The 13,098-nt window shown below is 47.3% G+C and overlaps 1 long non-coding RNA gene across 1 annotated transcript in view; it reads right to left on the bottom strand.

Annotated features, from left to right (window-relative positions):
* The window catches only part of LOC311581910, a 118,892-nt gene extending 108,033 nt beyond the window's left edge, over positions 1-10,859 (bottom strand). Inside the window, exon 1 of the long non-coding RNA XR_014773929.1 lies at positions 10,495-10,859. This is a non-coding gene — a long non-coding RNA (uncharacterized lncRNA). The remainder of the gene's footprint in view (positions 1-10,494) is intronic.
* Between the last annotated feature and the right edge of the window lie 2,239 nt (positions 10,860-13,098).

Raw genomic sequence — 13,098 nt, 5'->3', positions numbered from 1 at the left:
AAATGAAATTTTAAAGAGACATTTTGGGACTAGATAGATGGCTTAGCAGTTAAGAGCACTGACTTCCTGCGGAAGAGTTTTAACCTGCAGTAGGTGCCCACGCCTCCTATAACTCCACTTCCAGGGGTTCTTCTGCTCTTCTCAGGATCCTGCATATGTGGTGCACATGTATACACCCTCAGGCCAGCGTGTGCACACGCACACACACACACACACACACACACACACACACACACACACGAGAGAGAGAGAGAGAGAGAGAGAGAGAGAGAGAGAGAGAGAGAGACTCACAAATTGTTTTGTAAGTATATGCTAAGACTACGTACCTTAATATTTTTCTTTACTTGTTATTTGAGCTTTGTTATCTGCTATGTCATTGCATAACCTAGTGCAAAATTGTTTTTCAGCAAACTCATCGTTGAGGGTGTGATGCTGCCCCTTCCCCTGATGGCAGAAACGCGGGATAACTTACATTTTTGTACATTTATCTTATGTACACATGGATGCCAGGGGACAACCCGTGGGAGTCAGTTCTCTCCTTCTACCATGTGGGTCCCAAAGACTGAGCTGAGGTTGTCAGACTTGGCAGCAAGCACCCTTACCCACTAAGCCATCTCTCAGTCCAGCACCAGATTTCTCAAGGCTGCAGCTTCAAACATTTCAGGCAAGCGAAAGAAGTGAGATTGACAGCCTCTGGGAGAGAGAGCCAGCCGTCAAGAGTAGACAGAGAGTGGAGGTTAGAGAGCACAGTTTCCAGCGGGGACACACTGGTGCTATTTTGTTTGCAAATGCTGTTAGTAGGTGAATAAATGACCCGTGCTGCCTATCTGACACAAACTTTGATTCATTTCTTGTATCCTCTGCAAACATTGACTCAATATATTGATCACAGAAGCAAATTTGAAATCAACTCATAAAACCTCTGGAGGAAATAACAAAACACTTGCGGTCTTTGGTTAAGCTGCGATCTTAGATACGATAGCAACAGCATGACTGAGGGAGAAAAATGAACTTTATTGAAAATGAAATTTTTTTTTACCATTTGAAAGGCACTGATGGGCTGGAAATGCAGCCCAGATAGAGGAGTGCTTGGCTAGCATGCTGGAAACCCTGGATCTGGTCCTCAGCACTGCATACAAATAGGTGTGGTGTGAGTGCTTTGCACACATGGCACTTGGGATGTAGAATCAGGGAGATCTTTCTGCTTTAGAAAGGAGAGAAGGGAGAACAGAAAGAAGAAGGGGGAAGTAAAGAAGAAAGGAAGTAACTACTAGAGAATAAAATCCCCAATCATAGATGGGAGACTATCTTTGCACACTATATATGCATATATAGTTGTTGTTGTTGTTGTTGTTGTTGTTGTTGTTGTTGTTGGAAAAGCTGTGTCCCTGGGGGTAGGCTTTGAGACACAATGGAGGCCTTAGCTTGGGATGTTAACAGCAGAATACCACAAATGGGGGTGTTTGTTTCTCATAGATCTGAGGGCGGGGAGTCTAAGATCAAGGCACTACAAGGAAGATTCGGTGTCCTGTAGGGCTCTTGCATGGGTAACCATCTTCCTTATGAGCCAACACAGGTGTAGGGAGAGAGAAGAGCTGCCTGGGATCCATGTTATGAGGGTGCTAAGAGGGGGTGGGGTGCTCTAGCCTCAGGATCTCAGCCACTAAAGACTCTGCCTCCTGATGCTGTCACACTCAGATCCCGCTTCTCAACTTTTGAGTCTGAAGGGGGCACAAACAGTCCAATCTGCTGTAGAGTGCAATGTGTAAGTTAAGAAAGTGCAACTAATCTATTAGCAAATACACCAGGAGATGGGGGCTTTGGGGGTGGGTGGGAGGTGTTAAGGAGACTATAAAGGCAGTCACATTGTCTGGCTATCTTAACTGTGGCAATGACATGGCTTATATATGTCTGGCTGTCGCAATGAATGCTTTAAATGTACACAATGTATGTAGGCCAATTATATTTCTACAAAGTTGCTAATTTAAAGATATTACTGGCTTGGATGTGGTTTAGTAGTAGAGAACGTTCCTAGCATTAACTCAGGGCCTGGGGTCAACCCCCAGTTCCTCACAAACAAGCACAAAACGAAATGAAATAAGATGAATGTCACTTAACAAACAAACAAACAAAAATGAAGAAAGTTCTCCAAATCAATTAGACACACGATTGCTAGCAAGTGTCATAGAACTGAGTCAGTTAGACTCAATGCTGCCACTCCTCAGTGTGCCTGCAACCACCACAGTGAGAACCCACACTGTGCGTCACTGACTCCTTTCAGAGAGAGTTTTCTGTGGTCCCTTCAACTCACAAGTTGAAAAGTCTAGGATGGTTGAGGCTGACTTATGAGGCCTGGGTGAGTCTCAGCTTAGCTCTTTTCAATGGAGGCTGGGAAACGTTTCTGGCATTTTTCACATATATCATGGGAGACAGACCATCATATACCAAGACTCATATGCTGCCATTTGTAGTGAATGTATCCCAGTCAGATTTGGTATCTAAGCAGACATGAACAGGTGTGAGGACGGTATCGTGGAGATTCACCTGTTTTGTGGTCATATGCATTCTGACCAGGAGGGCACGGAGTAAGATGTGAACCAACCCATGGTGCTGTGGCTATAACCTAGTAGCAATGCCTTCTAATGGGTAAGATGCCCCTTTACAGATGAATATCCTTGAAGCTGCAGTGTCTCCTTTGGCATCAGAAATTAAGACACAAAAGCGTTTCCCCATGGCCACACATGCCATCAGGCAACATCCTGGTATGCAAGGGAGGGAAAGAAGCCAAGGACACCCTGAGCTGAGCATAGTAAAGTAAGGTAAAATGAAGGTGGCGCCCAAGGCGAAGAACGACATCAGGCCAGTCCAATCTCTCTCTCTGGAATATACTACCCTTTCTTAAATAGGGCTCTGCCTGCGCTGTGTCTCTCAGCTGAATTCTTTCCTTCAAGAACATAAAAACACAGGAAAAACCCTCTCATCCCCAACACTCCATTCTGCTAGGCAGTGGGAGCCATGACCTCATCCATATGCCCTCTCCACTCAGTCAGGATTCAGGCAGGTACCGTACTCCTCAGCAGGAACGAAATGGGAGGGAGCAGGCAGGAGAGGAAGAGAAAGATGGGGTGGTCTGAGAGGGAAAGGGGGAGGGGTGTGACGAGGGAGGAGGAGGTGGGGTGGGAAAATGAAATAGTGCGAGATGGAACGGGTAAGGCTAGGAGGGGACCGTGGCGGGGAGGGGCTGGCATGGGACAACCAGGATCAGATGGGAGGAAGGGATGAAGAGTAGAAGAGGAGGGAAGAGAGAGAACAGAACGAGTTTGGGTATGATGGGCCAGAGGGAACTCTGGGTAACTTTCTCCCTATTTCTTTTGCTCCTTTTAGATGTGCCAAGGGCCCTTTCAGCCTGGGGACCTGGCTACGTTCTGAGTCCATGCTTGAGCTGGGTAAAACCATGCGTGCTTAATCTTCGCTTGGATATGAGAAGAGACAACAGGGACATCAAATACTTTGCTCATTCCAGGCTCCTGAAGGTGCTGTTCTTCACTACATGAGCTTAAACAACTGCTTTGCCCCAATGGAGGCCTGTTTTCCCTGCTTCCCAGTTTCTGCCTGTCACACCTCTGCTGGCCATACCTGCCTCCCCTTGTGCCATCACATGCAGCATCTCTATCCTCGGCTCCGTAGGAATCACTTGGCCTAGGACTGAGGGAGCCACTTGGCTTATCACATTCTCACAGACTTGATTGCTGCTCTGGGCTGGGCACACACAGTAAAGCCACTGCCTCTGTCAACAGGTTCCCAAGTTCTCTCCTGCCTCTTCCAGCCCAGCCCACCCCCATGTGACCCTAGATGTGGCTGTAGCTTACGGTATTGCCCAAGTCCCGGTGGGATTTCTAGCATGGCTCTGGACTGACTTGGGGCTCTGCAGGGACCTGAGCCCTTCTCCCAGGTGAGAGAGAGCGATGCTCTTGCTGTGTGCTGTGGAGCGGTGCTCTGGTTTCAGTGTTCTCATACCTAAGTGGGTGATGGGTGCCCTAAGCCCAAATCCTAGCACAGAGCTTTGGCACAAGGTCGCCTTCAAGTGATTGATTGATGAGTGATCAGGTAACTTGTGATCCTGATTTGCCCCCTCTGAGCTCCACTGCCTCCTTTCACCGAAGAGGCTGCCTTAGTTCTGACCACATTAGTGGCAATATCTACAAAGACATGGCTAGTAACACTGGCTCCCTTTACAGGATAATTATACCTTAATATGCCCATTTGGGTTGCCTCTCCCTATTCTCAATCATGTCTAGAAAGTTAATTTCCTCTAGTGTAATTCTGAAGCCTTCTGGGGTGAATAAAGCATAGAGTTCTAAGAGAAAAAGCCCAGGCCTTTATCTGAGAATAACCCCTATGAAGTATGTTTTCATTTGATTATTTGTTGACTAAAACCTCAGCCTTGTCTATATACTGTTGGAAGAGCCCACAAAATGGGATATGCAACTAAACCACTATTTGCTTTTGGCTGTACATGGCAAAATTTGATTTGCAGTGATAGGATTGTCAGTCTGATAACACAACTGCAATTTCTCTAGTTATTTACCTTTAAATCTCAGTATTACACTTGCTACAGATGATATATGAAAGTAAAATATTTGCACAGTGGTGTGATTCAGTCCAGAACAGACGTGGTTGTGCACCTAAGAGAGAGGCGAGGGGGGGGCGGGGGGGGTGGAGGGGGAGCGCTTAGATGTACATCGTCTGGACCAACATTTTTGTAGGTGAGAAGCAAGATTTAGTATTGTGTGTACTCTGTGAATGTGTCTGTGGTGAGGTCACTGCCCTGGTGGCAGCTACTGACAAGTCCTGTGAGTCTGTGACATAATCAAAATCTCAGCTTTGGTTTGCTCAGGGTGGGGAGGCAGTTAATGAGCTGGTGTTTCAATTCATTCAAGTTCCTTACATGTGCTTCAGGTTGACAGTTACCAACTCCAACCTGAAGTCTCCCAGAGTCGTTGGAGTCTTCCGGTAAATTGGAAATGTTGACAAATCTGCCTTCCCTCGCAAAGATGGCCAGTGTGCTTTATAGAGCTGCAAGCCTGCGCTCTGCCCCTCTCCTCCTCCTTTCTCTCCTTCCCCTCCCCGTTTTTTCCCTCTCCTCTCCCATCGTTTCTCTTTTCTCACTCTACATCCTCTCCCTCTCTCTCTCTCTTCTCTTTGGAGTACGGGCCCTGCTGCTCTGTGTGATGGGGTGGAGATGTCTGTGTGCCCGCAGGAAGACTCTGCCTATCAGATTGTGATAGTTTTAAACAGCTTGTTAAGGAAAACCAACTTTAATTTACTCTAAGAAAAGCTCATTTCATTGCTAATTTAATTTGAGTGAAAGGCCTTATGTAGAACGTGCCCCAGGAATTTCTATAAGATCTATTTATCCAACCCAGGAGGATTATCTCACTCTCACAAGCTAATCCTTGAAAAGTACGTCTTCGCGAGGGAGCATGTGATGTTCTGTACATTATGACTGTTTGACTTGATGTAGAATACAGGAGGCGCAGTTCACTCTTGGTCACCTGTGACTCAGCCTTTGGAGCAAGCGGATACAGGGTGGGGCACACCTACTGAGATTTCTTTTCCGGGTTAGGAAGTCAAGCGATGACTGCCAGGGTGACGTATAGAAAGTTGCAATAAATTTAATCAATAAATATTTGAGTTGCTTCTGTGTGCCAGAGAGAGCTATACATGCAAAGTGAGGATACCTTTCCCCCCCTTCTCCTCAGAAAAGGGGAGCCCCCTCCCCTATGCCAGCCCACCCCAGCACGTCAAGTTGCATCAGGACAAAGCGTATCCACTTCCACTGAGGCTAGACAAGGCAGCCCAGCTAGGAGAACGTGATTCCAAAGCAGACGACAGAGTCCATGTTGGAGACATCTCCTGCTCCACTTGACAGGGGACTCACATGAAAACCAAGAGGCCTATCAGATATATATGTGTCAGGGGCCTAGGTCCAGCCCGTGCATGCTGTTTGGTTGGTGCTTAAGTCTCTGTAAGCAAACAGGGGTGTAAGTTGGTTACCTCTGTTGGTGTTCTTGTGGCACTCTTGTTCCTTCTGGGTCCTTCTATCCTTCCTCCTCATTATTCTACAAAACTCACCTAATGTTTGGCTGTGGGTCTCAGAATCTGTTTTGATTTGCTGCTTAATGGAGCCTCTCAGGGACAGCTATGCTAGGCTCCTGTCTGCAAGCACAGCAGAGTATCAATAGTGTCAGGGGTTGGCTCTCTCCTATGGGTAGGGTCTCGGGTTGGGCCAGTCATTACCTCCATCTCTGCTCCATCTTTATCTCTGCACACACCTTGTAGGTAGGGTAAATTTGGGGTCAAAGGTTTTGGTGTCCCCCTCCCTCTACTGGAAGTCCTGTCTGGCTATGAGGTGGCCACTTCAGTCTTCATGTCCCCCGCTGCTACTAGCAGTCTCAGCTAGAGTCACCCCCATATCCTCCCAGAAGCCTACCCTGTGGTGGTCTGCAGCTTGCCCCAGAGAGGCTCTCCCCCCTCCATTTCCCTTCTCTCTCCCAGCTCTCTCACCTCCCGCCCTGGGTCTGGGTTGCCTCCCTCAGGATGATCTTTTCTAGTTCCATCCTGTGTCTGACTGCTGAGTTCTGGGATCAAGGTGTGCACCACCAGGCCACGCTTGAGAGTGGTTTCTTTTAGGTGGTAATTGTGCACTTAAGGTGATGTGTACATCCTGTTGTCTAGGTGTACTATGGATTATTTATTCACCTGAGGTGCCCTCGTCGGCTTCTCCTGTTATCCTGACATAGCCTAGATCCATCTGGCAGAGTCTCATTACAAGGGCTGCACATTTCAGATTATCCTGTGGCCATGTCTATAAGGGATTTTCTTGATTAATGGATGGCATGGGAATGGCTACCCACTGTGGGTTAGCGCCATCCCTATGCAGGTAGTCATGGGCAATAACCCTGCATGTAAGTCAGGAAACAGCACTTCTGCACGGTGCCTTCCTTGATTTCCTGACCTGACTTCCCTCGATGGTGGTCTGTGTTTTGGAACTGTCAGCAAAGTACACCCTTTCCTCCCTCCCTCCCCAAGTTGCTTTTGCCCAGAGTGCTTTGTCACAGCAACAGAGTAGAAGTAGGATGCCAGGATGTGATAGTTTTCCCCATATTTTGGCAGCCATGAATGTGGGTAAATATCAAGGGGCCATAATGCCAGATTACAGGGTGAGAGCATGTTTAGCTTCATAAGGAACTGCCAACCTCCCTTCCCCACCAGGGCCATCCCCATCAGCCACAATGGATAGTTCTTGTGCCTCCACACGCTCACCAGCGCCTGATGTTGCCAGCATCTTGGTGACACAGCCTCTCGGTGACATCGCCACGTATAATTCCCAAGTGACCTAAGACACTGAGCATCTCCCCAGGTGCTTATTTGCCATCTGCGTGGTTTTAGAGAGGCACCAGAAGCCTTTTTCCACACAAGAAACCTATTGTAAAAGCGGTCTTAGCAGAGCTACCCTTCTTCATGGTGCCTTGGACTGTGGTCAGCAGGGGCTCTCTAGGGCTACATGGACAGCTCAGGGTGGAGTACTTAGCCAGCATGAGCGAGGCCCTGGGCTCTGTTCTCAGCAATGGAAAAAAAAATAAAAGCAGAAAAACACTCCATTTTGGTTGCTTACTAATGAGCAACAGTACCATTTTTTCCCGACTACTGGTTGCTTTTGTCCAGCCTTGATGGGATGGGATGTGCTTGGTCTTATTGTAGCTTCTTGGGTTATGTTTGGTTGATATTCCTGGGAGTCCTGCTCTTTTCTGAGGGGAGGGAAGAGGGATCTGGGGGAGAGGTGAGGTAAGGGAAGAGAGGCTGGGGGAGGGAGGGGAAGAAGGGGAAACTGTGGTCTGGATGTACATATGAGAGAAGGATTTTTTAAAAAAGACTAATAAACATGTGGGCGTGGATGATGTATCCACAGCACAGTTGTTTCCCCTTGCTTTCTCAGCGTTGGCTTTGCTTTGGGGCTTTGCATGGTGCCAAGATACACGATACACATAGCTGCTCTGCGTTCCTTACTCAGTTGAATTATTGTCTTTGACTGAAAAGGCCCCTCCCCCATTGCTCAAGCTAAAGACACTGGAGGTGTGGTCTGACTGGGGGAATGGTGTGGCTTGAGTCGCTGTTGCATTTTTGACTATTGTCCCTGAAGGGTGCTGCAAAGCAGGTTTGTTTCCTATCACCATGGACAAGAAATCTCAGGTGCAAAGAACCATGCAGATGGACTGATTAGTAGCTCATGATTACCAAAATTATACCACAAAAAGACAGGATGCTCTAGGGCTTCACACTGACTAAAACACAGCTCATGGACTCAGTACGGCCCACTAACTCTTCTACTAAAGAAACACACATTCCGTGTTCCGTGTATACATGTTATATATGGTTGCCTTCTGCTGCAGCTGTAGAGCCATGAAAAGTCAACAGTAGTCTTTCTGAGCCTCTGTAGAAAAATGTTACTATTCAAATGTTGAGAAAGCAATCTCAAGTATTTAGGGTGAGACAGAAGACTAGAATGGGGAAGCCAGATGACTCTGTGGAAGGCCGAGGCAAAGCAGAAGGTCTCTGTGGTCCCAGAATGGAATGTGTGTTTTGCCTTACTAGGGTCTCAACACATTTGGAAGGCAAGAGGAAATAAGGAGGGCAATAGGAATCTTTGGCCCCAGACTAAAGGCTGAAGAAAAAAAAATTAGAGGAAATTAAGTGAAGTCTTGGGGTTGACCAGGTGAAAGTTGAGTGAGAGGTGGGTGTGGCGGGGTGCAGGCAAGGCATTCACTGATCTGGGGACACCAGAAGATGAACAGACTCTAGAATGACTAACATCTAGGCATGAGGGATATCACCTGTAGTCCTAAGACTCAGAAGGAGGATTGTCATGAGTTTGGGGCTAGCCTGGGATAATGAAACAATATTTCAAAAAAATATAATGACATGAAACAAAAGAGTGACAGAGATGTGAGTACAGATTAGAGGGTGTGGCTGTCCCTCCTTGACCCAAAGTTCCATCAGCTCAACCCAAATTTATAATTGGCCCAGTAAGTAAGGTGAGTGCTCATTTAAGACTGTGTTAGTGGTAGACGGTGTAAGGTGAAGGGTCTCAATGCCATCTTAAGCCTGAGTTTTTGTGGGGAGTTGAACCTGTAGCCTTGAGGTCAAGTATCTTTGTATCAGTCGAGTGTCTGAGCATCTCTGTGTCGCATCACATTCTTCCATAAGTGATAGAAAGATGGCTATGCTGCTCTTTACCACACAGGTTTTTCTTACCACACACAGACAAGCAGAGCTAGCCCCACACTGGGGTGCCCGTGAAAGGAAATGACGTTTGCAATTTTTCATAAAGGCATCTGCCCATGAAAATAGTTTCTGACACTTTTAAGAATTTTTTTAAGGTTTCTTTCCAAATACAGTATTCTGTGACAGACAGGGCACAGTGCGGAATGAGAGTGTTCGAGATTCCTAACCTGTCCCCAAAGCTGCCAAACATTCTACTCTCTGTTAGCAGTCATGTCAAAGAGGTAGACAACGCATTTCAGCAATCAGTATAAGTAGAAAGAGTTTCAACAGCCTGGAAGACCCTAAATTAGATACTATTAGTCTCTTCCTTGGGACATGGGACACTTTGAAGATGCCATAGATGCTAGGACATCCTATAAGAATGGAGATGATGCCCAGTTTGACTCATCAGCCTGCCACATCTATATTCACATGGCAAGCAGGGAACGCTCTCTTGGTCACCAGCCCCACAGCGTCCCTGTGTTCACACTGACTCACCCTGCTCAGGAGGCAGATAGGGTAGTAGCATCTGGGGGTCCCTGGGCCTTCTCTTGTTCCTCTGAGTGTGCGGTCGGTGCACTAGGAGACCGCCTGGGTTTGGCCGCCACTGAGGAATTACATTTTACTCAAGTAGCTTCGCACCAGAGGCCACAGTCAAGGCACACACCTGATGCCATAATGATTTAACCTACTTTTTAAAAATATCAAAGCAGAGGACAAGAAGATGGCTCAGTTGATAAACTGATAAACTCAGTTGCTGAAAGAAGTGCAGATCCCCAGTGTCCGTCTACATAAAAGGCTGGGAACAGTGGCACACCCCTAGGATCCCGGCACAGGGAGACAAAGACAGGCATAGCCCTTGGGCTTGCTTTTCAACCAATCATACTGAATTGTCGGATTCTGAGTTCACCGAGATGCAGTAAATAAATAAATAAATAAATAAATAATAAAAAGTGGAAAGCTATAGAAGAAAACATCTGATGTTGGCCTCTGGCCGCAACATATGCATATATGAATGCATACACATATGAACAAAACATAGGCAGTAAAGTGTCACACACCCATAACTTAAGCACTTAGGAGTCCGAGGCAGAAGGATAACGAGTTTAAGACAACTTGGCCTTGTAGAGTGAGTTCAAAGTCAGCCATGTCTGTAGAGTGAAATCCTACCTCAAGGAAAGTAGTCCAAGCAGGTCAGAGTACTGCTGCTAAGGTGAGCTTTCTGACGCATCCAGCCTCCAGGAAATGCTCCGTCGTCCTCACAGTAGAGAAGACGTGACGGAACCATCACACAGATGCGGTTAGCAAAGAGGCCAAGGGCATGAAATGCTGGCTTATGTGCTCAGCTCACTCATCAGTTCCTCCCTGGTGGGCCTCCCAGAAAACCTGCCGTGGGGAAGACAACGTGCAGAGTTTATTGAGGTCCCGAGATTTCCAAAGAGCTTGTTGCTACTCTCAAGGACTCAGAGTCAACACCCCAAACACTGGCCAGACACAATGAAAAGGAGAGCTGGTTGATCACAGGCGGTGGAAAGGAAGAGGTAGGACAAGGGTTGCTTTTGGAGCACAGGAATTGTGGAGGAATGTCTTGAGTGGATGTAGCTACTGTCAATAAAGTGCGGTTTAGCCAATAAGCTGGGCAGAAGGACAGGAAGTGGAAGGCGGGACTTCCTGGAGAGGGGGTGGAGCCAAAATTGAGAGTTGAGAGGGGAGGAAGATAGGGCGAGAAATGCCCGGAGGCTCACCATAGCGGCAAGTGCTTAGAGTGTATGTATGTTATGAGGTTTAGAGTAGTTTGTTTATGTTAGTTTAGGAGTAGATTTGTATCAGTTTAGATTCTGCCCGGCGTAGTGCTAGCAGCATTAAAGTACATTTCAGACTCTGTCAGTTATTAGCCATCTTAGGCTGAATCGATACATTTTACTGTAACAGCGAATTCTGGAAATCCTGTGTAGGAAAGAGGGTTAGTTCAGGGACTGGGCAATATGAGAAGCGAGGAGGCGTGGCTGGGAGATGCCCAGTCTGTAAATTGCTTACTATGTAAACACGAGAACCCGAATTTGGTCCCAGAACCCACATCAAATAAATAAATAAATAAAAATAAAATAAAAGCCATGAGTGGCGACACAGATTCATAATCCCAGCAGAGAGAGGTGGATCCCTCGGGCTCACTGGCCGAGTAGCTAGCCCTAATCAGTGCCACTGAGAGATGCTATCTCAGAAACAAGGTGCATGGCTCCTGAGGAGTTACGTTTGAGAATGACCCCTGACCTCCACAAACATGCGCATACACACACACACACACACACACACGTATGAAACTGGCATGTACGCAAACACACACACACACACAAAAGTAGAACGAGTGTGTCAGTGAACATGCTTTGGCAGTTACCAGGGCCATGCGTGTGCTGTGAAACCGCCACTAAAGGGAACTTACCGGGAGGCTGTTGGAAAGGAGCCTGTGATTTGGAGTCTGGATGTCAGGTCCTCTCCCAGTCCTGTGGTCAGATTTAGGCAGTTTTTGTGAGGACGGGATTATAGCCAGCTGCAGCTGTTTGTCTCTCTTCTCAAAGTTCAAATTCCTGGGGGGGTGGGGGTGGAATACTGGAAGCAGCTAGTGGTCTGTGGTCCAGGAGAGCAGGACTCCCATGACAGCTCCAACATCAGGCCTCTTGACAGGGGACAATACAGGGATATGGTGTTTTTACTTTCATATTCTGTAGCACTGGGTGCCACCGTGACCAACTCTGCCCTCTGAATGGAAATGCCACTCTTGGCTAGTGTGGAAAATGTCCTGTGTGATGGCTCCATCCTGGGTAGAGATGAGCCCAGATGCCCTCTGTGACCCTCAGCTGTGTCATCCTCCTCTAATGTGCCTAGTCCCATTTTCAGAGCCCTCAGGGCAATGCCAGTTAGTGCTAATGTCCCCAGAACCCAAGCCAGTGATGCGTAGGCCCTTAGCCTGGAGCAGAGCTCTGTAGTGTTATTTGTTTATACAATATAGAAACCCCTCCAACAGCTTCAGAGCAAAACAGCAGAGCCAAAAGCATTCCACTGTACTTCCACTGTAACCCTGCATCTCTTGGACTCGGAAAATAGGCCAGTTTTCCTGAAGAGGTGACAAGCTCAAGTGTGGCATCTTATTAACCCCTTCCCCAGAACCGGGGGTGGGGTGGGGGAGGGGACCTTCCAAATGGAGCAAGTCCCTCTTGAAACTGCCCATCAAAGCCCTTGTCGGAGCAGCAGCCAGGATAGCCACAAACAGCCTCTCCTTCAGATGCACACTCAGTAAGTACTGCCAACTATGACACTCCATGGCAGAACTCACTTGCACATCCACAGACGCCATTTGCTACACATTTCTGGAGACGAAAATGTGAATGAGTTGGCATTACCCCTTCAGAGGAATCACACATGTCAACATGATCACCTCCATCAAACCTGGTAGATATGCGATCATGGAAACAAACACATAATTCCCAGGAATATGCTGCTGAGACATCACACATCTCTATGGAAACTGTCGTCACAAGTTGGTACTTGCCTACACGTGTTCGATAATTTTCTTTTATATTGTACAAAGAGCCATCGGCGCATGATCGTGTTTTAACTGAGTGCCTCCAAATAGATGTTCCTTTCCAGGCCTCCACGGAATGCAAAGTGTTGGCTCAAAGCTAAAAGCACCTAAGACACTTTTCCCATGAGAATCTGGGGCGGTCCACTTCCCCTAGAGCCAGCAGTATTAAAAGGACAGGATGGAGATGCCAGGAA

This window comes from Acomys minous (assembly GCF_964271855.1).
Source record: "Acomys minous genome assembly, chromosome: 2".
In the NCBI taxonomy this organism is placed as follows: domain Eukaryota; kingdom Metazoa; phylum Chordata; class Mammalia; order Rodentia; family Muridae; genus Acomys; species Acomys minous.
The sequence above is the reverse complement of the archived record's forward strand: the minus strand, read 5'-3'. Positions and strand labels throughout refer to the sequence as shown.